The sequence below is a fragment of the Coffea arabica genome, chromosome 11e (assembly GCF_036785885.1).
Source record: "Coffea arabica cultivar ET-39 chromosome 11e, Coffea Arabica ET-39 HiFi, whole genome shotgun sequence".
Lineage (NCBI taxonomy): Eukaryota > Viridiplantae > Streptophyta > Magnoliopsida > Gentianales > Rubiaceae > Coffea > Coffea arabica.
Window position 1 is genome coordinate 40,722,330 of NC_092331.1, and position 24,201 is coordinate 40,746,530.

General features: G+C 39.5%; 20 non-coding genes across 20 annotated transcripts; all 20 read right to left on the reverse strand.

Moving 5' to 3' along the window:
• Nucleotides 1–198: 198 nt before the first annotated feature.
• Nucleotides 199–317, reverse strand: LOC140028605 (5S ribosomal RNA). The gene has a single exon (XR_011832508.1). It is a non-coding gene; the product is annotated as a 5S ribosomal RNA (ribosomal RNA).
• Nucleotides 318–1,452: 1,135 nt separating this feature from the next.
• On the reverse strand, nt 1,453–1,571 carry LOC140028607 (5S ribosomal RNA). The gene has a single exon (XR_011832510.1). It is a non-coding gene; the product is annotated as a 5S ribosomal RNA (ribosomal RNA).
• A 1,135-nt stretch (nt 1,572–2,706) lies between these two features.
• On the reverse strand, nt 2,707–2,825 carry LOC140028608 (5S ribosomal RNA). The gene has a single exon (XR_011832511.1). It is a non-coding gene; the product is annotated as a 5S ribosomal RNA (ribosomal RNA).
• Nucleotides 2,826–3,950: 1,125 nt separating this feature from the next.
• LOC140030737 (5S ribosomal RNA) lies at nt 3,951–4,069 on the reverse strand. Its single transcript, XR_011834656.1, has one exon. It is a non-coding gene; the product is annotated as a 5S ribosomal RNA (ribosomal RNA).
• Nucleotides 4,070–5,204: 1,135 nt separating this feature from the next.
• On the reverse strand, nt 5,205–5,323 carry LOC140030795 (5S ribosomal RNA). Its single transcript, XR_011834714.1, has one exon. It is a non-coding gene; the product is annotated as a 5S ribosomal RNA (ribosomal RNA).
• A 1,122-nt stretch (nt 5,324–6,445) lies between these two features.
• Nucleotides 6,446–6,564, reverse strand: LOC140028609 (5S ribosomal RNA). Its single transcript, XR_011832512.1, has one exon. It is a non-coding gene; the product is annotated as a 5S ribosomal RNA (ribosomal RNA).
• A 1,125-nt stretch (nt 6,565–7,689) lies between these two features.
• On the reverse strand, nt 7,690–7,808 carry LOC140030765 (5S ribosomal RNA). The gene has a single exon (XR_011834684.1). It is a non-coding gene; the product is annotated as a 5S ribosomal RNA (ribosomal RNA).
• Nucleotides 7,809–8,943: 1,135 nt separating this feature from the next.
• LOC140028610 (5S ribosomal RNA) lies at nt 8,944–9,062 on the reverse strand. Its single transcript, XR_011832513.1, has one exon. It is a non-coding gene; the product is annotated as a 5S ribosomal RNA (ribosomal RNA).
• A 1,125-nt stretch (nt 9,063–10,187) lies between these two features.
• LOC140030766 (5S ribosomal RNA) lies at nt 10,188–10,306 on the reverse strand. The gene has a single exon (XR_011834685.1). It is a non-coding gene; the product is annotated as a 5S ribosomal RNA (ribosomal RNA).
• A 1,125-nt stretch (nt 10,307–11,431) lies between these two features.
• On the reverse strand, nt 11,432–11,550 carry LOC140028611 (5S ribosomal RNA). The gene has a single exon (XR_011832514.1). It is a non-coding gene; the product is annotated as a 5S ribosomal RNA (ribosomal RNA).
• Nucleotides 11,551–12,685: 1,135 nt separating this feature from the next.
• LOC140028612 (5S ribosomal RNA) lies at nt 12,686–12,804 on the reverse strand. The gene has a single exon (XR_011832515.1). It is a non-coding gene; the product is annotated as a 5S ribosomal RNA (ribosomal RNA).
• A 1,125-nt stretch (nt 12,805–13,929) lies between these two features.
• On the reverse strand, nt 13,930–14,048 carry LOC140028613 (5S ribosomal RNA). Its single transcript, XR_011832516.1, has one exon. It is a non-coding gene; the product is annotated as a 5S ribosomal RNA (ribosomal RNA).
• A 1,125-nt stretch (nt 14,049–15,173) lies between these two features.
• LOC140028614 (5S ribosomal RNA) lies at nt 15,174–15,292 on the reverse strand. The gene has a single exon (XR_011832517.1). It is a non-coding gene; the product is annotated as a 5S ribosomal RNA (ribosomal RNA).
• Nucleotides 15,293–16,427: 1,135 nt separating this feature from the next.
• Nucleotides 16,428–16,546, reverse strand: LOC140028615 (5S ribosomal RNA). Its single transcript, XR_011832518.1, has one exon. It is a non-coding gene; the product is annotated as a 5S ribosomal RNA (ribosomal RNA).
• Nucleotides 16,547–17,681: 1,135 nt separating this feature from the next.
• Nucleotides 17,682–17,800, reverse strand: LOC140030796 (5S ribosomal RNA). The gene has a single exon (XR_011834715.1). It is a non-coding gene; the product is annotated as a 5S ribosomal RNA (ribosomal RNA).
• A 1,122-nt stretch (nt 17,801–18,922) lies between these two features.
• Nucleotides 18,923–19,041, reverse strand: LOC140028616 (5S ribosomal RNA). The gene has a single exon (XR_011832519.1). It is a non-coding gene; the product is annotated as a 5S ribosomal RNA (ribosomal RNA).
• Nucleotides 19,042–20,166: 1,125 nt separating this feature from the next.
• On the reverse strand, nt 20,167–20,285 carry LOC140030767 (5S ribosomal RNA). The gene has a single exon (XR_011834686.1). It is a non-coding gene; the product is annotated as a 5S ribosomal RNA (ribosomal RNA).
• Nucleotides 20,286–21,420: 1,135 nt separating this feature from the next.
• LOC140028618 (5S ribosomal RNA) lies at nt 21,421–21,539 on the reverse strand. Its single transcript, XR_011832521.1, has one exon. It is a non-coding gene; the product is annotated as a 5S ribosomal RNA (ribosomal RNA).
• Nucleotides 21,540–22,664: 1,125 nt separating this feature from the next.
• LOC140028619 (5S ribosomal RNA) lies at nt 22,665–22,783 on the reverse strand. Its single transcript, XR_011832522.1, has one exon. It is a non-coding gene; the product is annotated as a 5S ribosomal RNA (ribosomal RNA).
• A 1,125-nt stretch (nt 22,784–23,908) lies between these two features.
• LOC140028620 (5S ribosomal RNA) lies at nt 23,909–24,027 on the reverse strand. Its single transcript, XR_011832523.1, has one exon. It is a non-coding gene; the product is annotated as a 5S ribosomal RNA (ribosomal RNA).
• Between the last annotated feature and the right edge of the window lie 174 nt (nt 24,028–24,201).

A 24,201-nucleotide genomic window follows, 5' to 3' on the forward strand; every position in this document is an offset into this window, starting at 1 on the left:
GTGATACATTTGCGCCGACAAATTTGAGCGACGATCCGGGCTTTGATCGAGCCGTACCGTTCCTGATTTGTCTCGCGCCTTCAGATCCTCCTTCACGCTTCGACAAGAAGCAAAATATTAAGCAATCGTTCCGACGGAGCTAAATTACTACAGGATAAAGAACGAATAGGAAATTTGGATTTCGAAACAAAAAAGAGAGGGGTGCAACACGAGGACTTCCCAGGGGGTCACCCATCCTAGTACTACTCTCGCCCAAGCACGCTTAACTTCGGAGTTCTGATGGGATCCGGTGCATTAGTGCTGGTATGATCGCACCCGCCATGTTCCTTTCGCTTTATTCTTTTAAACTACCCCGTCCTGCGAAGCAGTGTGGCTTTTCTAGACCGAAATTCATTTTAAGCGTCAATTCAAGCATTTTCCTCTTATCCTTTTATTTATTTACTTTATATTTTTTTTTGTTATTGATTTGCACCCTGTTTTTTTCCCTCATCCCGCAACTCTAAATTATCATGAAATCAATCCTTCACGCTTGCAGTTAGGGGTGGCAATTCGGGTCCAAATCAGGTTGGCGGGTCGGGTTCGGGTCAACAGACCCGCCAGAAAATCTGTTGACCCGAACCCCGACCCGCCAACCCGTGACGGGTCAGGTATGCTGACCCGAACCCGAAAATTTCAGGTTTACGGGGCGGCGGGTCGACCCGAAATGACCCGAAACTTAATTTTAATTTATTAATTTATCACTGTAATTTCTAATAAAATCAATTTCTCACAAAACTAATTACATAATCAAGTAATAAAAATTTAAATAAATGATTCCAAATCAAATCTAAAATAAATTAAACACCGTAAAAGTGTTTTATCCCAAGCAAAATATAAAATAAATTAAAACAATACAAAAGTGAAAAATAATATAATATATTATTTGTCCAAGTATAATAATTTCAACTTCACACAAATTAAATAAATTCGTTTAGGATTAAGTAATTAATGCCTTTGAAAAAAAGAATAACTTAGTTTAGTTAGATAAAATTATTTTTATGTTTATTAAATTATTTTTAATTCGTAAACGGGTCATATCGGGTCATATCAGGTCACCACGGGTTGACCCGAAATCGACCGGTTTTCTTTTCGGGTTCATCGGGTCCAACCCGATTCTGACCCGAATTCCCGAAACCTCAACCCAAACCCATTAATTTCGTGTTAGGTTCGTGTCGTGTTTTCAGGTCGTGTCGAAAATTGCCACCCCTAGTTGCGGTGATACATTTGCGCCGACAAATTTGAGCGACGATCCGGGCTTTGATCGAGCCGTACCGTTCCTGATTTGTCTCGCGCCTTCAGATCCTCCTTCACGCTTCGACAAGAAGCAAAATATTAAGCAATCGTTCCGACGGAGCTAAATTACTACAGGATAAAGAACGAATAGGAAATTTGGATTTCGAAACAAAAAAGAGAGGGGTGCAACACGAGGACTTCCCAGGGGGTCACCCATCCTAGTACTACTCTCGCCCAAGCACGCTTAACTTCGGAGTTCTGATGGGATCCGGTGCATTAGTGCTGGTATGATCGCACCCGCCATGTTCCTTTCGCTTTATTCTTTTAAACTACCCCGTCCTGCGAAGCAGTGTGGCTTTTCTAGACCGAAATTCATTTTAAGCGTCAATTCAAGCATTTTCCTCTTATCCTTTTATTTATTTACTTTATATTTTTTTTTGTTATTGATTTGCACCCTGTTTTTTTCCCTCATCCCGCAACTCTAAATTATCATGAAATCAATCCTTCACGCTTGCAGTTAGGGGTGGCAATTCGGGTCCAAATCAGGTTGGCGGGTCGGGTTCGGGTCAACAGACCCGCCAGAAAATCTGTTGACCCGAACCCCGACCCGCCAACCCGTGACGGGTCAGGTATGCTGACCCGAACCCGAAAATTTCAGGTTTACGGGGCGGCGGGTCGACCCGAAATGACCCGAAACTTAATTTTAATTTATTAATTTATCACTGTAATTTCTAATAAAATCAATTTCTCACAAAACTAATTACATAATCAAGTAATAAAAATTTAAATAAATGATTCCAAATCAAATCTAAAATAAATTAAACACCGTAAAAGTGTTTTATCCCAAGCAAAATATAAAATAAATTAAAACAATACAAAAGTGAAAAATAATATAATATATTATTTGTCCAAGTATAATAATTTCAACTTCACACAAATTAAATAAATTCGTTTAGGATTAAGTAATTAATGCCTTTGAAAAAAAGAATAACTTAGTTTAGTTAGATAAAATTATTTTTATGTTTATTAAATTATTTTTAATTCGTAAACGGGTCATATCGGGTCATATCAGGTCACCACGGGTTGACCCGAAATCGACCGGTTTTCTTTTCGGGTTCATCGGGTCCAACCCGATTCTGACCCGAATTCCCGAAACCTCAACCCAAACCCATTAATTTCGTGTTAGGTTCGTGTCGTGTTTTCAGGTCGTGTCGAAAATTGCCGCCCCTAGTTGCGGTGATACATTTGCGCCGACAAATTTGAGCGACGATCCGGGCTTTGATCGAGCCGTACCGTTCCTGATTTGTCTCGCGCCTTCAGATCCTCCTTCACGCTTCGACAAGAAGCAAAATATTAAGCAATCGTTCCGACGGAGCTAAATTACTACAGGATAAAGAACGAATAGGAAATTTGGATTTCGAAACAAAAAAGAGAGGGGTGCAACACGAGGACTTCCCAGGGGGTCACCCATCCTAGTACTACTCTCGCCCAAGCACGCTTAACTTCGGAGTTCTGATGGGATCCGGTGCATTAGTGCTGGTATGATCGCACCCGCCATGTTTCTTTCGCTTTATTCTTTTAAACTACCCCGTCCTGCGAAGCAGTGTGGCTTTTCTAGACCGAAATTCATTTTAAGCGTCAATTCAAGCATTTTCCTCTTATCCTTTTATTTATTTACTTTATATTTTTTTTTGTTATTGATTTGCACCCTGTTTTTTTCCCTCATCCCGCAACTCTAAATTATCATGAAATCAATCCTTCACGCTTGCAGTTAGGGGTGGCAATTCGGGTCCAAATCAGGTTGGCGGGTCGGGTTCGGGTCAACAGACCCGCCAGAAAATCTGTTGACCCGAACCCCGACCCGCCAACCCGTGACGGGTCAGGTATGCTGACCCGAACCCGAAAATTTCAGGTTTACGGGGCGGCGGGTCGACCCGAAATGACCCGAAACTTAATTTTAATTTATTAATTTATCACTGTAATTTCTAATAAAATCAATTTCTCACAAAACTAATTACATAATCAAGTAATAAAAATTTAAATAAATGATTCCAAATCAAATCTAAAATAAATTAAACACCGTAAAAGTGTTTTATCCCAAGCAAAATATAAAATAAATTAAAACAATACAAAAGTGAAAAATAATATAATATATTATTTGTCCAAGTATAATAATTTCAACTTCACACAAATTAAATAAATTCGTTTAGGATTAAGTAATTAATGCCTTTGAAAAAAAGAATAACTTAGTTTAGTTAGATAAAATTATTTTTATGTTTATTAAATTATTTTTAATTCGTAAACGGGTCATATCAGGTCACCACGGGTTGACCCGAAATCGACCGGTTTTCTTTTCGGGTTCATCGGGTCCAACCCGATTCTGACCCGAATTCCCGAAACCTCAACCCAAACCCATTAATTTCGTGTTAGGTTCGTGTCGTGTTTTCAGGTCGTGTCGAAAATTGCCACCCCTAGTTGCGGTGATACATTTGCGCCGACAAATTTGAGCGACGATCCGGGCTTTGATCGAGCCGTACCGTTCCTGATTTGTCTCGCGCCTTCAGATCCTCCTTCACGCTTCGACAAGAAGCAAAATATTAAGCAATCGTTCCGACGGAGCTAAATTACTACAGGATAAAGAACGAATAGGAAATTTGGATTTCGAAACAAAAAAGAGAGGGGTGCAACACGAGAACTTCCCAGGGGGTCACCCATCCTAGTACTACTCTCGCCCAAGCACGCTTAACTTCGAAGTTCTGATGGGATCCGGTGCATTAGTGCTGGTATGATCGCACCCGCCATGTTCCTTTCGCTTTATTCTTTTAAACTACCCCGTCCTGCGAAGCAGTGTGGCTTTTCTAGACCGAAATTCATTTTAAGCGTCAATTCAAGCATTTTCCTCTTATCCTTTTATTTATTTACTTTATATTTTTTTTTGTTATTGATTTGCACCCTGTTTTTTTCCCTCATCCCGCAACTCTAAATTATCATGAAATCAATCCTTCACGCTTGCAGTTAGGGGTGGCAATTCGGGTCCAAATCAGGTTGGCGGGTCGGGTTCGGGTCAACAGACCCGCCAGAAAATCTGTTGACCCGAACCCCGACCCGCCAACCCGTGACGGGTCAGGTATGCTGACCCGAACCCGAAAATTTCAGGTTTACGGGGCGGCGGGTCGACCCGAAATGACCCGAAACTTAATTTTAATTTATTAATTTATCACTGTAATTTCTAATAAAATCAATTTCTCACAAAACTAATTACATAATCAAGTAATAAAAATTTAAATAAATGATTCCAAATCAAATCTAAAATAAATTAAACACCGTAAAAGTGTTTTATCCCAAGCAAAATATAAAATAAATTAAAACAATACAAAAGTGAAAAATAATATAATATATTATTTGTCCAAGTATAATAATTTCAACTTCACACAAATTAAATAAATTCGTTTAGGATTAAGTAATTAATGCCTTTGAAAAAAAGAATAACTTAGTTTAGTTAGATAAAATTATTTTTATGTTTATTAAATTATTTTTAATTCGTAAACGGGTCATATCGGGTCATATCAGGTCACCACGGGTTGACCCGAAATCGACCGGTTTTCTTTTCGGGTTCATCGGGTCCAACCCGATTCTGACCCGAATTCCCGAAACCTCAACCCAAACCCATTAATTTCGTGTTAGGTTCGTGTCGTGTTTTCAGGTCGTGTCGAAAATTGCCACCCCTAGTTGCGGTGATACATTTGCGCCGACAAATTTGAGCGACGATCCGGGCTTTGATCGAGCCGTACCGTTCCTGATTTGTCTCGCGCCTTCAGATCCTCCTTCACGCTTCGACAAGAAGCAAAATATTAAGCAATCGTTCCGACGGAGCTAAATTACTACAGGATAAAGAACGAATAGGAAATTTGGATTTCGAAACAAAAAAGAGAGGGGTGCAACACGAGGACTTCCCAGGGGGTCACCCATCCTAGTACTACTCTCGCCCAAGCACGCTTAACTTCGAAGTTCTGATGGGATCCGGTGCATTAGTGCTGGTATGATCGCACCCGCCATGTTCCTTTCGCTTTATTCTTTTAAACTACCCCGTCCTGCGAAGCAGTGTGGCTTTTCTAGACCGAAATTCATTTTAAGCGTCAATTCAAGCATTTTCCTCTTATCCTTTTATTTATTTACTTTATATTTTTTTTTGTTATTGATTTGCACCCTGTTTTTTTCCCTCATCCCGCAACTCTAAATTATCATGAAATCAATCCTTCACGCTTGCAGTTAGGGGTGGCAATTCGGGTCCAAATCAGGTTGGCGGGTCGGGTTCGGGTCAACAGACCCGCCAGAAAATCTGTTGACCCGAACCCCGACCCGCCAACCCGTGACGGGTCAGGTATGCTGACCCGAACCCGAAAATTTCAGGTTTACGGGGCGGCGGGTCGACCCGAAATGACCCGAAATTTAATTTTAATTTATTAATTTATCACTGTAATTTCTAATAAAATCAATTTCTCACAAAACTAATTACATAATCAAGTAATAAAAATTTAAATAAATGATTCCAAATCAAATCTAAAATAAATTAAACACCGTAAAAGTGTTTTATCCCAAGCAAAATATAAAATAAATTAAAACAATACAAAAGTGAAAAATAATATAATATATTATTTGTCCAAGTATAATAATTTCAACTTCACACAAATTAAATAAATTCGTTTAGGATTAAGTAATTAATGCCTTTCAAAAAAAGAATAACTTAGTTTAGTTAGATAAAATTATTTTTATGTTTATTAAATTATTTTTAATTCGTAAACGGGTCATATCGGGTCATATCAGGTCACCACGGGTTGACCCGAAATCGACCGGTTTTCTTTTCGGGTTCATCGGGTCCAACCCGATTCTGACCCGAATTCCCGAAACCTCAACCCAAACCCATTAATTTCGTGTTAGGTTCGTGTCGTGTCGAAAATTGCCACCCCTAGTTGCGGTGATACATTTGCGCCGACAAATTTGAGCGACGATCCGGGCTTTGATCGAGCCGTACCGTTCCTGATTTGTCTCGCGCCTTCAGATCCTCCTTCACGCTTCGACAAGAAGCAAAATATTAAGCAATCGTTCCGACGGAGCTAAATTACTACAGGATAAAGAACGAATAGGAAATTTGGATTTCGAAACAAAAAAGAGAGGGGTGCAACACGAGGACTTCCCAGGGGGTCACCCATCCTAGTACTACTCTCGCCCAAGCACGCTTAACTTCGGAGTTCTGATGGGATCCGGTGCATTAGTGCTGGTATGATCGCACCCGCCATGTTCCTTTCGCGTTATTCTTTTAAACTACCCCGTCCTGCGAAGCAGTGTGGCTTTTCTAGACCGAAATTCATTTTAAGCGTCAATTCAAGCATTTTCCTCTTATCCTTTTATTTATTTACTTTATATTTTTTTTTGTTATTGATTTGCACCCTGTTTTTTTCCCTCATCCCGCAACTCTAAATTATCATGAAATCAATCCTTCACGCTTGCAGTTAGGGGTGGCAATTCGGGTCCAAATCAGGTTGGCGGGTCGGGTTCGGGTCAACAGACCCGCCAGAAAATCTGTTGACCCGAACCCCGACCCGCCAACCCGTGACGGGTCAGGTATGCTGACCCGAACCCGAAAATTTCAGGTTTACGGGGCGGCGGGTCGACCCGAAATGACCCGAAACTTAATTTTAATTTATCAATTTATCACTGTAATTTCTAATAAAATCAATTTCTCACAAAACTAATTACATAATCAAGTAATAAAAATTTAAATAAATGATTCCAAATCAAATCTAAAATAAATTAAACACCGTAAAAGTGTTTTATCCCAAGCAAAATATAAAATAAATTAAAACAATACAAAAGTGAAAAATAATATAATATATTATTTGTCCAAGTATAATAATTTCAACTTCACACAAATTAAATAAATTCGTTTAGGATTAAGTAATTAATGCCTTTGAAAAAAAGAATAACTTAGTTTAGTTAGATAAAATTATTTTTATGTTTATTAAATTATTTTTAATTCGTAAACGGGTCATATCAGGTCACCACGGGTTGACCCGAAATCGACCGGTTTTCTTTTCGGGTTCATCGGGTCCAACCCGATTCTGACCCGAATTCCCGAAACCTCAACCCAAACCCATTAATTTCGTGTTAGGTTCGTGTCGTGTTTTCAGGTCGTGTCGAAAATTGCCACCCCTAGTTGCGGTGATACATTTGCGCCGACAAATTTGAGCGACGATCCGGGCTTTGATCGAGCCGTACCGTTCATGATTTGTCTCGCGCCTTCAGATCCTCCTTCACGCTTCGACAAGAAGCAAAATATTAAGCAATCGTTCCGACGGAGCTAAATTACTACAGGATAAAGAACGAATAGGAAATTTGGATTTCGAAACAAAAAAGAGAGGGGTGCAACACGAGGACTTCCCAGGGGGTCACCCATCCTAGTACTACTCTCGCCCAAGCACGCTTAACTTCGGAGTTCTGATGGGATCTGGTGCATTAGTGCTGGTATGATCGCACCCGCCATGTTCCTTTCGCTTTATTCTTTTAAACTACCCCGTCCTGCGAAGCAGTGTGGCTTTTCTAGACCGAAATTCATTTTAAGCGTCAATTCAAGCATTTTCCTCTTATCCTTTTATTTATTTACTTTATATTTTTTTTTGTTATTGATTTGCACCCTGTTTTTTTCCCTCATCCCGCAACTCTAAATTATCATGAAATCAATCCTTCACGCTTGCAGTTAGGGGTGGCAATTCGGGTCCAAATCAGGTTGGCGGGTCGGGTTTGGGTCAACAGACCCGCCAGAAAATCTGTTGACCCGAACCCCGACCCGCCAACCCGTGACGGGTCAGGTATGCTGACCCGAACCCGAAAATTTCAGGTTTACGGGGCGGCGGGTCGACCCGAAATGACCCGAAACTTAATTTTAATTTATTAATTTATCACTGTAATTTCTAATAAAATCAATTTCTCACAAAACTAATTACATAATCAAGTAATAAAAATTTAAATAAATGATTCCAAATCAAATCTAAAATAAATTAAACACCGTAAAAGTGTTTTATCCCAAGCAAAATATAAAATAAATTAAAACAATACAAAAGTGAAAAATAATATAATATATTATTTGTCCAAGTATAATAATTTCAACTTCACACAAATTAAATAAATTCGTTTAGGATTAAGTAATTAATGCCTTTGAAAAAAAGAATAACTTAGTTTAGTTAGATAAAATTATTTTTATGTTTATTAAATTATTTTTAATTCGTAAACGGGTCATATCGGGTCATATCAGGTCACCACGGGTTGACCCGAAATCGACCGGTTTTCTTTTCGGGTTCATCGGGTCCAACCCGATTCTGACCCGAATTCCCGAAACCTCAACCCAAACCCATTAATTTCGTGTTAGGTTCGTGTCGTGTTTTCAGGTCGTGTCGAAAATTGCCACCCCTAGTTGCGGTGATACATTTGCGCCGACAAATTTGAGCGACGATCCGGGCTTTGATCGAGCCGTACCGTTCCTGATTTGTCTCGCGCCTTCAGATCCTCCTTCACGCTTCGACAAGAAGCAAAATATTAAGCAATCGTTCCGACGGAGCTAAATTACTACAGGATAAAGAACGAATAGGAAATTTGGATTTCGAAACAAAAAAGAGAGGGGTGCAACACGAGGACTTCCCAGGGGGTCACCCATCCTAGTACTACTCTCGCCCAAGCACGCTTAACTTCGGAGTTCTGATGGGATCCGGTGCATTAGTGCTGGTATGATCGCACCCGCCATGTTCCTTTCGCTTTATTCTTTTAAACTACCCCGTCCTGCGAAGCAGTGTGGCTTTTCTAGACCGAAATTCATTTTAAGCGTCAATTCAAGCATTTTCCTCTTATCCTTTTATTTATTTACTTTATATTTTTTTTTGTTATTGATTTGCACCCTGTTTTTTTCCCTCATCCCGCAACTCTAAATTATCATGAAATCAATCCTTCACGCTTGCAGTTAGGGGTGGCAATTCGGGTCCAAATCAGGTTGGCGGGTCGGGTTCGGGTCAACAGACCCGCCAGAAAATCTGTTGACCCGAACCCCGACCCGCCAACCCGTGACGGGTCAGGTATGCTGACCCGAACCCGAAAATTTCAGGTTTACGGGGCGGCGGGTCGACCCGAAATGACCCGAAACTTAATTTTAATTTATCAATTTATCACTGTAATTTCTAATAAAATCAATTTCTCACAAAACTAATTACATAATCAAGTAATAAAAATTTAAATAAATGATTCCAAATCAAATCTAAAATAAATTAAACACCGTAAAAGTGTTTTATCCCAAGCAAAATATAAAATAAATTAAAACAATACAAAAGTGAAAAATAATATAATATATTATTTGTCCAAGTATAATAATTTCAACTTCACACAAATTAAATAAATTCGTTTAGGATTAAGTAATTAATGCCTTTGAAAAAAAGAATAACTTAGTTTAGTTAGATAAAATTATTTTTATGTTTATTAAATTATTTTTAATTCGTAAACGGGTCATATCAGGTCACCACGGGTTGACCCGAAATCGACCGGTTTTCTTTTCGGGTTCATCGGGTCCAACCCGATTCTGACCCGAATTCCCGAAACCTCAACCCAAACCCATTAATTTCGTGTTAGGTTCGTGTCGTGTTTTCAGGTCGTGTCGAAAATTGCCACCCCTAGTTGCGGTGATACATTTGCGCCGACAAATTTGAGCGACGATCCGGGCTTTGATCGAGCCGTACCGTTCATGATTTGTCTCGCGCCTTCAGATCCTCCTTCACGCTTCGACAAGAAGCAAAATATTAAGCAATCGTTCCGACGGAGCTAAATTACTACAGGATAAAGAACGAATAGGAAATTTGGATTTCGAAACAAAAAAGAGAGGGGTGCAACACGAGGACTTCCCAGGGGGTCACCCATCCTAGTACTACTCTCGCCCAAGCACGCTTAACTTCGGAGTTCTGATGGGATCTGGTGCATTAGTGCTGGTATGATCGCACCCGCCATGTTCCTTTCGCTTTATTCTTTTAAACTACCCCGTCCTGCGAAGCAGTGTGGCTTTTCTAGACCGAAATTCATTTTAAGCGTCAATTCAAGCATTTTCCTCTTATCCTTTTATTTATTTACTTTATATTTTTTTTTGTTATTGATTTGCACCCTGTTTTTTTCCCTCATCCCGCAACTCTAAATTATCATGAAATCAATCCTTCACGCTTGCAGTTAGGGGTGGCAATTCGGGTCCAAATCAGGTTGGCGGGTCGGGTTTGGGTCAACAGACCCGCCAGAAAATCTGTTGACCCGAACCCCGACCCGCCAACCCGTGACGGGTCAGGTATGCTGACCCGAACCCGAAAATTTCAGGTTTACGGGGCGGCGGGTCGACCCGAAATGACCCGAAACTTAATTTTAATTTATTAATTTATCACTGTAATTTCTAATAAAATCAATTTCTCACAAAACTAATTACATAATCAAGTAATAAAAATTTAAATAAATGATTCCAAATCAAATCTAAAATAAATTAAACACCGTAAAAGTGTTTTATCCCAAGCAAAATATAAAATAAATTAAAACAATACAAAAGTGAAAAATAATATAATATATTATTTGTCCAAGTATAATAATTTCAACTTCACACAAATTAAATAAATTCGTTTAGGATTAAGTAATTAATGCCTTTGAAAAAAAGAATAACTTAGTTTAGTTAGATAAAATTATTTTTATGTTTATTAAATTATTTTTAATTCGTAAACGGGTCATATCAGGTCACCACGGGTTGACCCGAAATCGACCGGTTTTCTTTTCGGGTTCATCGGGTCCAACCCGATTCTGACCCGAATTCCCGAAACCTCAACCCAAACCCATTAATTTCGTGTTAGGTTCGTGTCGTGTTTTCAGGTCGTGTCGAAAATTGCCACCCCTAGTTGCGGTGATACATTTGCGCCGACAAATTTGAGCGACGATCCGGGCTTTGATCGAGCCGTACCGTTCCTGATTTGTCTCGCGCCTTCAGATCCTCCTTCACGCTTCGACAAGAAGCAAAATATTAAGCAATCGTTCCGACGGAGCTAAATTACTACAGGATAAAGAACGAATAGGAAATTTGGATTTCGAAACAAAAAAGAGAGGGGTGCAACACGAGGACTTCCCAGGGGGTCACCCATCCTAGTACTACTCTCGCCCAAGCACGCTTAACTTCGGAGTTCTGATGGGATCCGGTGCATTAGTGCTGGTATGATCGCACCCGCCATGTTCCTTTCGCTTTATTCTTTTAAACTACCCCGTCCTGCGAAGCAGTGTGGCTTTTCTAGACCGAAATTCATTTTAAGCGTCAATTCAAGCATTTTCCTCTTATCCTTTTATTTATTTACTTTATATTTTTTTTTGTTATTGATTTGCACCCTGTTTTTTTCCCTCATCCCGCAACTCTAAATTATCATGAAATCAATCCTTCACGCTTGCAGTTAGGGGTGGCAATTCGGGTCCAAATCAGGTTGGCGGGTCGGGTTCGGGTCAACAGACCCGCCAGAAAATCTGTTGACCCGAACCCCGACCCGCCAACCCGTGACGGGTCAGGTATGCTGACCCGAACCCGAAAATTTCAGGTTTACGGGGCGGCGGGTCGACCCGAAATGACCCGAAACTTAATTTTAATTTATTAATTTATCACTGTAATTTCTAATAAAATCAATTTCTCACAAAACTAATTACATAATCAAGTAATAAAAATTTAAATAAATGATTCCAAATCAAATCTAAAATAAATTAAACACCGTAAAAGTGTTTTATCCCAAGCAAAATATAAAATAAATTAAAACAATACAAAAGTGAAAAATAATATAATATATTATTTGTCCAAGTATAATAATTTCAACTTCACACAAATTAAATAAATTCGTTTAGGATTAAGTAATTAATGCCTTTGAAAAAAAGAATAACTTAGTTTAGTTAGATAAAATTATTTTTATGTTTATTAAATTATTTTTAATTCGTAAACGGGTCATATCGGGTCATATCAGGTCACCACGGGTTGACCCGAAATCGACCGGTTTTCTTTTCGGGTTCATCGGGTCCAACCCGATTCTGACCCGAATTCCCGAAACCTCAACCCAAACCCATTAATTTCGTGTTAGGTTCGTGTCGTGTTTTCAGGTCGTGTCGAAAATTGCCACCCCTAGTTGCGGTGATACATTTGCGCCGACAAATTTGAGCGACGATCCGGGCTTTGATCGAGCCGTACCGTTCCTGATTTGTCTCGCGCCTTCAGATCCTCCTTCACGCTTCGACAAGAAGCAAAATATTAAGCAATCGTTCCGACGGAGCTAAATTACTACAGGATAAAGAACGAATAGGAAATTTGGATTTCGAAACAAAAAAGAGAGGGGTGCAACACGAGGACTTCCCAGGGGGTCACCCATCCTAGTACTACTCTCGCCCAAGCACGCTTAACTTCGGAGTTCTGATGGGATCCGGTGCATTAGTGCTGGTATGATCGCACCCGCCATGTTCCTTTCGCTTTATTCTTTTAAACTACCCCGTCCTGCGAAGCAGTGTGGCTTTTCTAGACCGAAATTCATTTTAAGCGTCAATTCAAGCATTTTCCTCTTATCCTTTTATTTATTTACTTTATATTTTTTTTTGTTATTGATTTGCACCCTGTTTTTTTCCCTCATCCCGCAACTCTAAATTATCATGAAATCAATCCTTCACGCTTGCAGTTAGGGGTGGCAATTCGGGTCCAAATCAGGTTGGCGGGTCGGGTTCGGGTCAACAGACCCGCCAGAAAATCTGTTGACCCGAACCCCGACCCGCCAACCCGTGACGGGTCAGGTATGCTGACCCGAACCCGAAAATTTCAGGTTTACGGGGCGGCGGGTCGACCCGAAATGACCCGAAACTTAATTTTAATTTATCAATTTATCACTGTAATTTCTAATAAAATCAATTTCTCACAAAACTAATTACATAATCAAGTAATAAAAATTTAAATAAATGATTCCAAATCAAATCTAAAATAAATTAAACACCGTAAAAGTGTTTTATCCCAAGCAAAATATAAAATAAATTAAAACAATACAAAAGTGAAAAATAATATAATATATTATTTGTCCAAGTATAATAATTTCAACTTCACACAAATTAAATAAATTCGTTTAGGATTAAGTAATTAATGCCTTTGAAAAAAAGAATAACTTAGTTTAGTTAGATAAAATTATTTTTATGTTTATTAAATTATTTTTAATTCGTAAACGGGTCATATCAGGTCACCACGGGTTGACCCGAAATCGACCGGTTTTCTTTTCGGGTTCATCGGGTCCAACCCGATTCTGACCCGAATTCCCGAAACCTCAACCCAAACCCATTAATTTCGTGTTAGGTTCGTGTCGTGTTTTCAGGTCGTGTCGAAAATTGCCACCCCTAGTTGCGGTGATACATTTGCGCCGACAAATTTGAGCGACGATCCGGGCTTTGATCGAGCCGTACCGTTCCTGATTTGTCTCGCGCCTTCAGATCCTCCTTCACGCTTCGACAAGAAGCAAAATATTAAGCAATCGTTCCGACGGAGCTAAATTACTACAGGATAAAGAACGAATAGGAAATTTGGATTTCGAAACAAAAAAGAGAGGGGTGCAACACGAGGACTTCCCAGGGGGTCACCCATCCTAGTACTACTCTCGCCCAAGCACGCTTAACTTCGGAGTTCTGATGGGATCCGGTGCATTAGTGCTGGTATGATCGCACCCGCCATGTTCCTTTCGCTTTATTCTTTTAAACTACCCCGTCCTGCGAAGCAGTGTGGCTTTTCTAGACCGAAATTCATTTTAAGCGTCAATTCAAGCATTTTCCTCTTATCCTTTTATTTATTTACTTTATATTTTTTTTTGTTATTGATTTGCACCCTGTTTTTTTCCCTCATCCCGCAACTCTAAATTATCATGAAATCAATCCTTCACGCTTGCAGTTAGGGGTGGCAATTCGGGTCCAAATCAGGTTGGCGGGTCGGGTTCGGGTCAACAGACCCGCCAGAAAATCTGTTGACCCGAACCCCGACCCGCCAACCCGTGACGGGTCAGGTATGCTGACCCGAACCCGAAAATTTCAGGTTTACGGGGCGGCGGGTCGACCCGAAATGACCCGAAACTTAATTTTAATTTATTAATTTATCACTGTAATTTCTAATAAAATCAATTTCTCACAAAACTAATTACATAATCAAGTAATAAAAATTTAAATAAATGATTCCAAATCAAATCTAAAATAAATTAAACACCGTAAAAGTGTTTTATCCCAAGCAAAATATAAAATAAATTAAAACAATACAAAAGTGAAAAATAATATAATATATTATTTGTCCAAGTATAATAATTTCAACTTCACACAAATTAAATAAATTCGTTTAGGATTAAGTAATTAATGCCTTTGAAAAAAAGAATAACTTAGTTTAGTTAGATAAAATTATTTTTATGTTTATTAAATTATTTTTAATTCGTAAACGGGTCATATCAGGTCACCACGGGTTGACCCGAAATCGACCGGTTTTCTTTTCGGGTTCATCGGGTCCAACCCGATTCTGACCCGAATTCCCGAAACCTCAACCCAAACCCATTAATTTCGTGTTAGGTTCGTGTCGTGTTTTCAGGTCGTGTCGAAAATTGCCACCCCTAGTTGCGGTGATACATTTGCGCCGACAAATTTGAGCGACGATCCGGGCTTTGATCGAGCCGTACCGTTCCTGATTTGTCTCGCGCCTTCAGATCCTCCTTCACGCTTCGACAAGAAGCAAAATATTAAGCAATCGTTCCGACGGAGCTAAATTACTACAGGATAAAGAACGAATAGGAAATTTGGATTTCGAAACAAAAAAGAGAGGGGTGCAACACGAGGACTTCCCAGGGGGTCACCCATCCTAGTACTACTCTCGCCCAAGCACGCTTAACTTCGGAGTTCTGATGGGATCCGGTGCATTAGTGCTGGTATGATCGCACCCGCCATGTTCCTTTCGCTTTATTCTTTTAAACTACCCCGTCCTGCGAAGCAGTGTGGCTTTTCTAGACCGAAATTCATTTTAAGCGTCAATTCAAGCATTTTCCTCTTATCCTTTTATTTATTTACTTTATATTTTTTTTTGTTATTGATTTGCACCCTGTTTTTTTCCCTCATCCCGCAACTCTAAATTATCATGAAATCAATCCTTCACGCTTGCAGTTAGGGGTGGCAATTCGGGTCCAAATCAGGTTGGCGGGTCGGGTTCGGGTCAACAGACCCGCCAGAAAATCTGTTGACCCGAACCCCGACCCGCCAACCCGTGACGGGTCAGGTATGCTGACCCGAACCCGAAAATTTCAGGTTTACGGGGCGGCGGGTCGACCCGAAATGACCCGAAACTTAATTTTAATTTATTAATTTATCACTGTAATTTCTAATAAAATCAATTTCTCACAAAACTAATTACATAATCAAGTAATAAAAATTTAAATAAATGATTCCAAATCAAATCTAAAATAAATTAAACACCGTAAAAGTGTTTTATCCCAAGCAAAATATAAAATAAATTAAAACAATACAAAAGTGAAAAATAATATAATATATTATTTGTCCAAGTATAATAATTTCAACTTCACACAAATTAAATAAATTCGTTTAGGATTAAGTAATTAATGCCTTTGAAAAAAAGAATAACTTAGTTTAGTTAGATAAAATTATTTTTATGTTTATTAAATTATTTTTAATTCGTAAACGGGTCATATCGGGTCATATCAGGTCACCACGGGTTGACCCGAAATCGACCGGTTTTCTTTTCGGGTTCATCGGGTCCAACCCGATTCTGACCCGAATTCCCGAAACCTCAACCCAAACCCATTAATTTCGTGTTAGGTTCGTGTCGTGTTTTCAGGTCGTGTCGAAAATTGCCGCCCCTAGTTGCGGTGATACATTTGCGCCGACAAATTTGAGCGACGATCCGGGCTTTGATCGAGCCGTACCGTTCCTGATTTGTCTCGCGCCTTCAGATCCTCCTTCACGCTTCGACAAGAAGCAAAATATTAAGCAATCGTTCCGACGGAGCTAAATTACTACAGGATAAAGAACGAATAGGAAATTTGGATTTCGAAACAAAAAAGAGAGGGGTGCAACACGAGGACTTCCCAGGGGGTCACCCATCCTAGTACTACTCTCGCCCAAGCACGCTTAACTTCGGAGTTCTGATGGGATCCGGTGCATTAGTGCTGGTATGATCGCACCCGCCATGTTCCTTTCGCTTTATTCTTTTAAACTACCCCGTCCTGCGAAGCAGTGTGGCTTTTCTAGACCGAAATTCATTTTAAGCGTCAATTCAAGCATTTTCCTCTTATCCTTTTATTTATTTACTTTATATTTTTTTTTGTTATTGATTTGCACCCTGTTTTTTTCCCTCATCCCGCAACTCTAAATTATCATGAAATCAATCCTTCACGCTTGCAGTTAGGGGTGGCAATTCGGGTCCAAATCAGGTTGGCGGGTCGGGTTCGGGTCAACAGACCCGCCAGAAAATCTGTTGACCCGAACCCCGACCCGCCAACCCGTGACGGGTCAGGTATGCTGACCCGAACCCGAAAATTTCAGGTTTACGGGGCGGCGGGTCGACCCGAAATGACCCGAAACTTAATTTTAATTTATTAATTTATCACTGTAATTTCTAATAAAATCAATTTCTCACAAAACTAATTACATAATCAAGTAATAAAAATTTAAATAAATGATTCCAAATCAAATCTAAAATAAATTAAACACCGTAAAAGTGTTTTATCCCAAGCAAAATATAAAATAAATTAAAACAATACAAAAGTGAAAAATAATATAATATATTATTTGTCCAAGTATAATAATTTCAACTTCACACAAATTAAATAAATTCGTTTAGGATTAAGTAATTAATGCCTTTGAAAAAAAGAATAACTTAGTTTAGTTAGATAAAATTATTTTTATGTTTATTAAATTATTTTTAATTCGTAAACGGGTCATATCGGGTCATATCAGGTCACCACGGGTTGACCCGAAATCGACCGGTTTTCTTTTCGGGTTCATCGGGTCCAACCCGATTCTGACCCGAATTCCCGAAACCTCAACCCAAACCCATTAATTTCGTGTTAGGTTCGTGTCGTGTTTTCAGGTCGTGTCGAAAATTGCCACCCCTAGTTGCGGTGATACATTTGCGCCGACAAATTTGAGCGACGATCCGGGCTTTGATCGAGCCGTACCGTTCCTGATTTGTCTCGCGCCTTCAGATCCTCCTTCACGCTTCGACAAGAAGCAAAATATTAAGCAATCGTTCCGACGGAGCTAAATTACTACAGGATAAAGAACGAATAGGAAATTTGGATTTCGAAACAAAAAAGAGAGGGGTGCAACACGAGGACTTCCCAGGGGGTCACCCATCCTAGTACTACTCTCGCCCAAGCACGCTTAACTTCGAAGTTCTGATGGGATCCGGTGCATTAGTGCTGGTATGATCGCACCCGCCATGTTCCTTTCGCTTTATTCTTTTAAACTACCCCGTCCTGCGAAGCAGTGTGGCTTTTCTAGACCGAAATTCATTTTAAGCGTCAATTCAAGCATTTTCCTCTTATCCTTTTATTTATTTACTTTATATTTTTTTTTGTTATTGATTTGCACCCTGTTTTTTTCCCTCATCCCGCAACTCTAAATTATCATGAAATCAATCCTTCACGCTTGCAGTTAGGGGTGGCAATTCGGGTCCAAATCAGGTTGGCGGGTCGGGTTCGGGTCAACAGACCCGCCAGAAAATCTGTTGACCCGAACCCCGACCCGCCAACCCGTGACGGGTCAGGTATGCTGACCCGAACCCGAAAATTTCAGGTTTACGGGGCGGCGGGTCGACCCGAAATGACCCGAAATTTAATTTTAATTTATTAATTTATCACTGTAATTTCTAATAAAATCAATTTCTCACAAAACTAATTACATAATCAAGTAATAAAAATTTAAATAAATGATTCCAAATCAAATCTAAAATAAATTAAACACCGTAAAAGTGTTTTATCCCAAGCAAAATATAAAATAAATTAAAACAATACAAAAGTGAAAAATAATATAATATATTATTTGTCCAAGTATAATAATTTCAACTTCACACAAATTAAATAAATTCGTTTAGGATTAAGTAATTAATGCCTTTGAAAAAAAGAATAACTTAGTTTAGTTAGATAAAATTATTTTTATGTTTATTAAATTATTTTTAATTCGTAAACGGGTCATATCGGGTCATATCAGGTCACCACGGGTTGACCCGAAATCGACCGGTTTTCTTTTCGGGTTCATCGGGTCCAACCCGATTCTGACCCGAATTCCCGAAACCTCAACCCAAACCCATTAATTTCGTGTTAGGTTCGTGTCGTGTCGAAAATTGCCACCCCTAGTTGCGGTGATACATTTGCGCCGACAAATTTGAGCGACGATCCGGGCTTTGATCGAGCCGTACCGTTCCTGATTTGTCTCGCGCCTTCAGATCCTCCTTCACGCTTCGACAAGAAGCAAAATATTAAGCAATCGTTCCGACGGAGCTAAATTACTACAGGATAAAGAACGAATAGGAAATTTGGATTTCGAAACAAAAAAGAGAGGGGTGCAACACGAGGACTTCCCAGGGGGTCACCCATCCTAGTACTACTCTCGCCCAAGCACGCTTAACTTCGGAGTTCTGATGGGATCCGGTGCATTAGTGCTGGTATGATCGCACCCGCCATGTTCCTTTCGCGTTATTCTTTTAAACTACCCCGTCCTGCGAAGCAGTGTGGCTTTTCTAGACCGAAATTCATTTTAAGCGTCAATTCAAGCATTTTCCTCTTATCCTTTTATTTATTTACTTTATATTTTTTTTTGTTATTGATTTGCACCCTGTTTTTTTCCCTCATCCCACAACTCTAAATTATCATGAAATCAATCCTTCACGCTTGCAGTTAGGGGTGGCAATTCGGGTCCAAATCAGGTTGGCGGGTCGGGTTCGGGTCAACAGACCCGCCAGAAAATCTGTTGACCCGAACCCCGACCCGCCAACCCGTGACGGGTCAGGTATGCTGACCCGAACCCGAAAATTTCAGGTTTACGGGGCGGCGGGTCGACCCGAAATGACCCGAAACTTAATTTTAATTTATCAATTTATCACTGTAATTTCTAATAAAATCAATTTCTCACAAAACTAATTACATAATCAAGTAATAAAAATTTAAATAAATGATTCCAAATCAAATCTAAAATAAATTAAACACCGTAAAAGTGTTTTATCCCAAGCAAAATATAAAATAAATTAAAACAATACAAAAGTGAAAAATAATATAATATATTATTTGTCCAAGTATAATAATTTCAACTTCACACAAATTAAATAAATTCGTTTAGGATTAAGTAATTAATGCCTTTGAAAAAAAGAATAACTTAGTTTAGTTAGATAAAATTATTTTTATGTTTATTAAATTATTTTTAATTCGTAAACGGGTCATATCAGGTCACCACGGGTTGACCCGAAATCGACCGGTTTTCTTTTCGGGTTCATCGGGTCCAACCCGATTCTGACCCGAATTCCCGAAACCTCAACCCAAACCCATTAATTTCGTGTTAGGTTCGTGTCGTGTTTTCAGGTCGTGTCGAAAATTGCCACCCCTAGTTGCGGTGATACATTTGCGCCGACAAATTTGAGCGACGATCCGGGCTTTGATCGAGCCGTACCGTTCATGATTTGTCTCGCGCCTTCAGATCCTCCTTCACGCTTCGACAAGAAGCAAAATATTAAGCAATCGTTCCGACGGAGCTAAATTACTACAGGATAAAGAACGAATAGGAAATTTGGATTTCGAAACAAAAAAGAGAGGGGTGCAACACGAGGACTTCCCAGGGGGTCACCCATCCTAGTACTACTCTCGCCCAAGCACGCTTAACTTCGGAGTTCTGATGGGATCTGGTGCATTAGTGCTGGTATGATCGCACCCGCCATGTTCCTTTCGCTTTATTCTTTTAAACTACCCCGTCCTGCGAAGCAGTGTGGCTTTTCTAGACCGAAATTCATTTTAAGCGTCAATTCAAGCATTTTCCTCTTATCCTTTTATTTATTTACTTTATATTTTTTTTTGTTATTGATTTGCACCCTGTTTTTTTCCCTCATCCCGCAACTCTAAATTATCATGAAATCAATCCTTCACGCTTGCAGTTAGGGGTGGCAATTCGGGTCCAAATCAGGTTGGCGGGTCGGGTTTGGGTCAACAGACCCGCCAGAAAATCTGTTGACCCGAACCCCGACCCGCCAACCCGTGACGGGTCAGGTATGCTGACCCGAACCCGAAAATTTCAGGTTTACGGGGCGGCGGGTCGACCCGAAATGACCCGAAACTTAATTTTAATTTATTAATTTATCACTGTAATTTCTAATAAAATCAATTTCTCACAAAACTAATTACATAATCAAGTAATAAAAATTTAAATAAATGATTCCAAATCAAATCTAAAATAAATTAAACACCGTAAAAGTGTTTTATCCCAAGCAAAATATAAAATAAATTAAAACAATACAAAAGTGAAAAATAATATAATATATTATTTGTCCAAGTATAATAATTTCAACTTCACACAAATTAAATAAATTCGTTTAGGATTAAGTAATTAATGCCTTTGAAAAAAAGAATAACTTAGTTTAGTTAGATAAAATTATTTTTATGTTTATTAAATTATTTTTAATTCGTAAACGGGTCATATCGGGTCATATCAGGTCACCACGGGTTGACCCGAAATCGACCGGTTTTCTTTTCGGGTTCATCGGGTCCAACCCGATTCTGACCCGAATTCCCGAAACCTCAACCCAAACCCATTAATTTCGTGTTAGGTTCGTGTCGTGTTTTCAGGTCGTGTCGAAAATTGCCACCCCTAGTTGCGGTGATACATTTGCGCCGACAAATTTGAGCGACGATCCGGGCTTTGATCGAGCCGTACCGTTCCTGATTTGTCTCGCGCCTTCAGATCCTCCTTCACGCTTCGACAAGAAGCAAAATATTAAGCAATCGTTCCGACGGAGCTAAATTACTACAGGATAAAGAACGAATAGGAAATTTGGATTTCGAAACAAAAAAGAGAGGGGTGCAACACGAGGACTTCCCAGGGGGTCACCCATCCTAGTACTACTCTCGCCCAAGCACGCTTAACTTCGGAGTTCTGATGGGATCCGGTGCATTAGTGCTGGTATGATCGCACCCGCCATGTTCCTTTCGCTTTATTCTTTTAAACTACCCCGTCCTGCGAAGCAGTGTGGCTTTTCTAGACCGAAATTCATTTTAAGCGTCAATTCAAGCATTTTCCTCTTATCCTTTTATTTATTTACTTTATATTTTTTTTTGTTATTGATTTGCACCCTGTTTTTTTCCCTCATCCCGCAACTCTAAATTATCATGAAATCAATCCTTCACGCTTGCAGTTAGGGGTGGCAATTCGGGTCCAAATCAGGTTGGCGGGTCGGGTTCGGGTCAACAGACCCGCCAGAAAATCTGTTGACCCGAACCCCGACCCGCCAACCCGTGACGGGTCAGGTATGCTGACCCGAACCCGAAAATTTCAGGTTTACGGGGCGGCGGGTCGACCCGAAATGACCCGAAACTTAATTTTAATTTATTAATTTATCACTGTAATTTCTAATAAAATCAATTTCTCACAAAACTAATTACATAATCAAGTAATAAAAATTTAAATAAATGATTCCAAATCAAATCTAAAATAAATTAAACACCGTAAAAGTGTTTTATCCCAAGCAAAATATAAAATAAATTAAAACAATACAAAAGTGAAAAATAATATAATATATTATTTGTCCAAGTATAATAATTTCAACTTCACACAAATTAAATAAATTCGTTTAGGATTAAGTAATTAATGCCTTTGAAAAAAAGAATAACTTAGTTTAGTTAGATAAAATTATTTTTATGTTTATTAAATTATTTTTAATTCGTAAACGGGTCATATCAGGTCACCACGGGTTGACCCGAAATCGACCGGTTTTCTTTTCGGGTTCATCGGGTCCAACCCGATTCTGACCCGAATTCCCGAAACCTCAACCCAAACCCATTAATTTCGTGTTAGGTTCGTGTCGTGTTTTCAGGTCGTGTCGAAAATTGCCACCCCTAGTTGCGGTGATACATTTGCGCCGACAAATTTGAGCGACGATCCGGGCTTTGATCGAGCCGTACCGTTCCTGATTTGTCTCGCGCCTTCAGATCCTCCTTCACGCTTCGACAAGAAGCAAAATATTAAGCAATCGTTCCGACGGAGCTAAATTACTACAGGATAAAGAACGAATAGGAAATTTGGATTTCGAAACAAAAAAGAGAGGGGTGCAACACGAGGACTTCCCAGGGGGTCACCCATCCTAGTACTACTCTCGCCCAAGCACGCTTAACTTCGGAGTTCTGATGGGATCCGGTGCATTAGTGCTGGTATGATCGCACCCGCCATGTTCCTTTCGCTTTATTCTTTTAAACTACCCCGTCCTGCGAAGCAGTGTGGCTTTTCTAGACCGAAATTCATTTTAAGCGTCAATTCAAGCATTTTCCTCTTATCCTTTTATTTATTTACTTTATATTTTTTTTTGTTATTGATTTGCACCCTGTTTTTTTCCCTCATCCCGCAACTCTAAATTATCATGAAATCAATCCTTCACGCTTGCAGTTAGGGGTGGCAATTCGGGTCCAAATCAGGTTGGCGGGTCGGGTTCGGGTCAACAGACCCGCCAGAAAATCTGTTGACCCGAACCCCGACCCGCCAACCCGTGACGGGTCAGGTATGCTGACCCGAACCCGAAAATTTCAGGTTTACGGGGCGGCGGGTCGACCCGAAATGACCCGAAACTTAATTTTAATTTATTAATTTATCACTGTAATTTCTAATAAAATCAATTTCTCACAAAACTAATTACATAATCAAGTAATAAAAATTTAAATAAATGATTCCAAATCAAATCTAAAATAAATTAAACACCGTAAAAGTGTTTTATCCCAAGCAAAATATAAAATAAATTAAAACAATACAAAAGTGAAAAATAATATAATATATTATTTGTCCAAGTATAATAATTTCAACTTCACACAAATTAAATAAATTCGTTTAGGATTAAGTAATTAATGCCTTTGAAAAAAAGAATAACTTAGTTTAGTTAGATAAAATTATTTTTATGTTTATTAAATTATTTTTAATTCGTAAACGGGTCATATCAGGTCACCACGGGTTGACCCGAAATCGACCGGTTTTCTTTTCGGGTTCATCGGGTCCAACCCGATTCTGACCCGAATTCCCGAAACCTCAACCCAAACCCATTAATTTCGTGTTAGGTTCGTGTCGTGTTTTCAGGTCGTGTCGAAAATTGCCACCCCTAGTTGCGGTGATACATTTGCGCCGACAAATTTGAGCGACGATCCGGGCTTTGATCGAGCCGTACCGTTCCTGATTTGTCTCGCGCCTTCAGATCCTCCTTCACGCTTCGACAAGAAGCAAAATATTAAGCAATCGTTCCGACGGAGCTAAATTACTACAGGATAAAGAACGAATAGGAAATTTGGATTTCGAAACAAAAAAGAGAGGGGTGCAACACGAGGACTTCCCAGGGGGTCACCCATCCTAGTACTACTCTCGCCCAAGCACGCTTAACTTCGGAGTTCTGATGGGATCCGGTGCATTAGTGCTGGTATGATCGCACCCGCCATGTTCCTTTCGCTTTATTCTTTTAAACTACCCCGTCCTGCGAAGCAGTGTGGCTTTTCTAGACCGAAATTCATTTTAAGCGTCAATTCAAGCATTTTCCTCTTATCCTTTTATTTATTTACTTTATATTTTTTTTTGTTATTGATTTGCACCCTGTTTTTTTCCCTCATC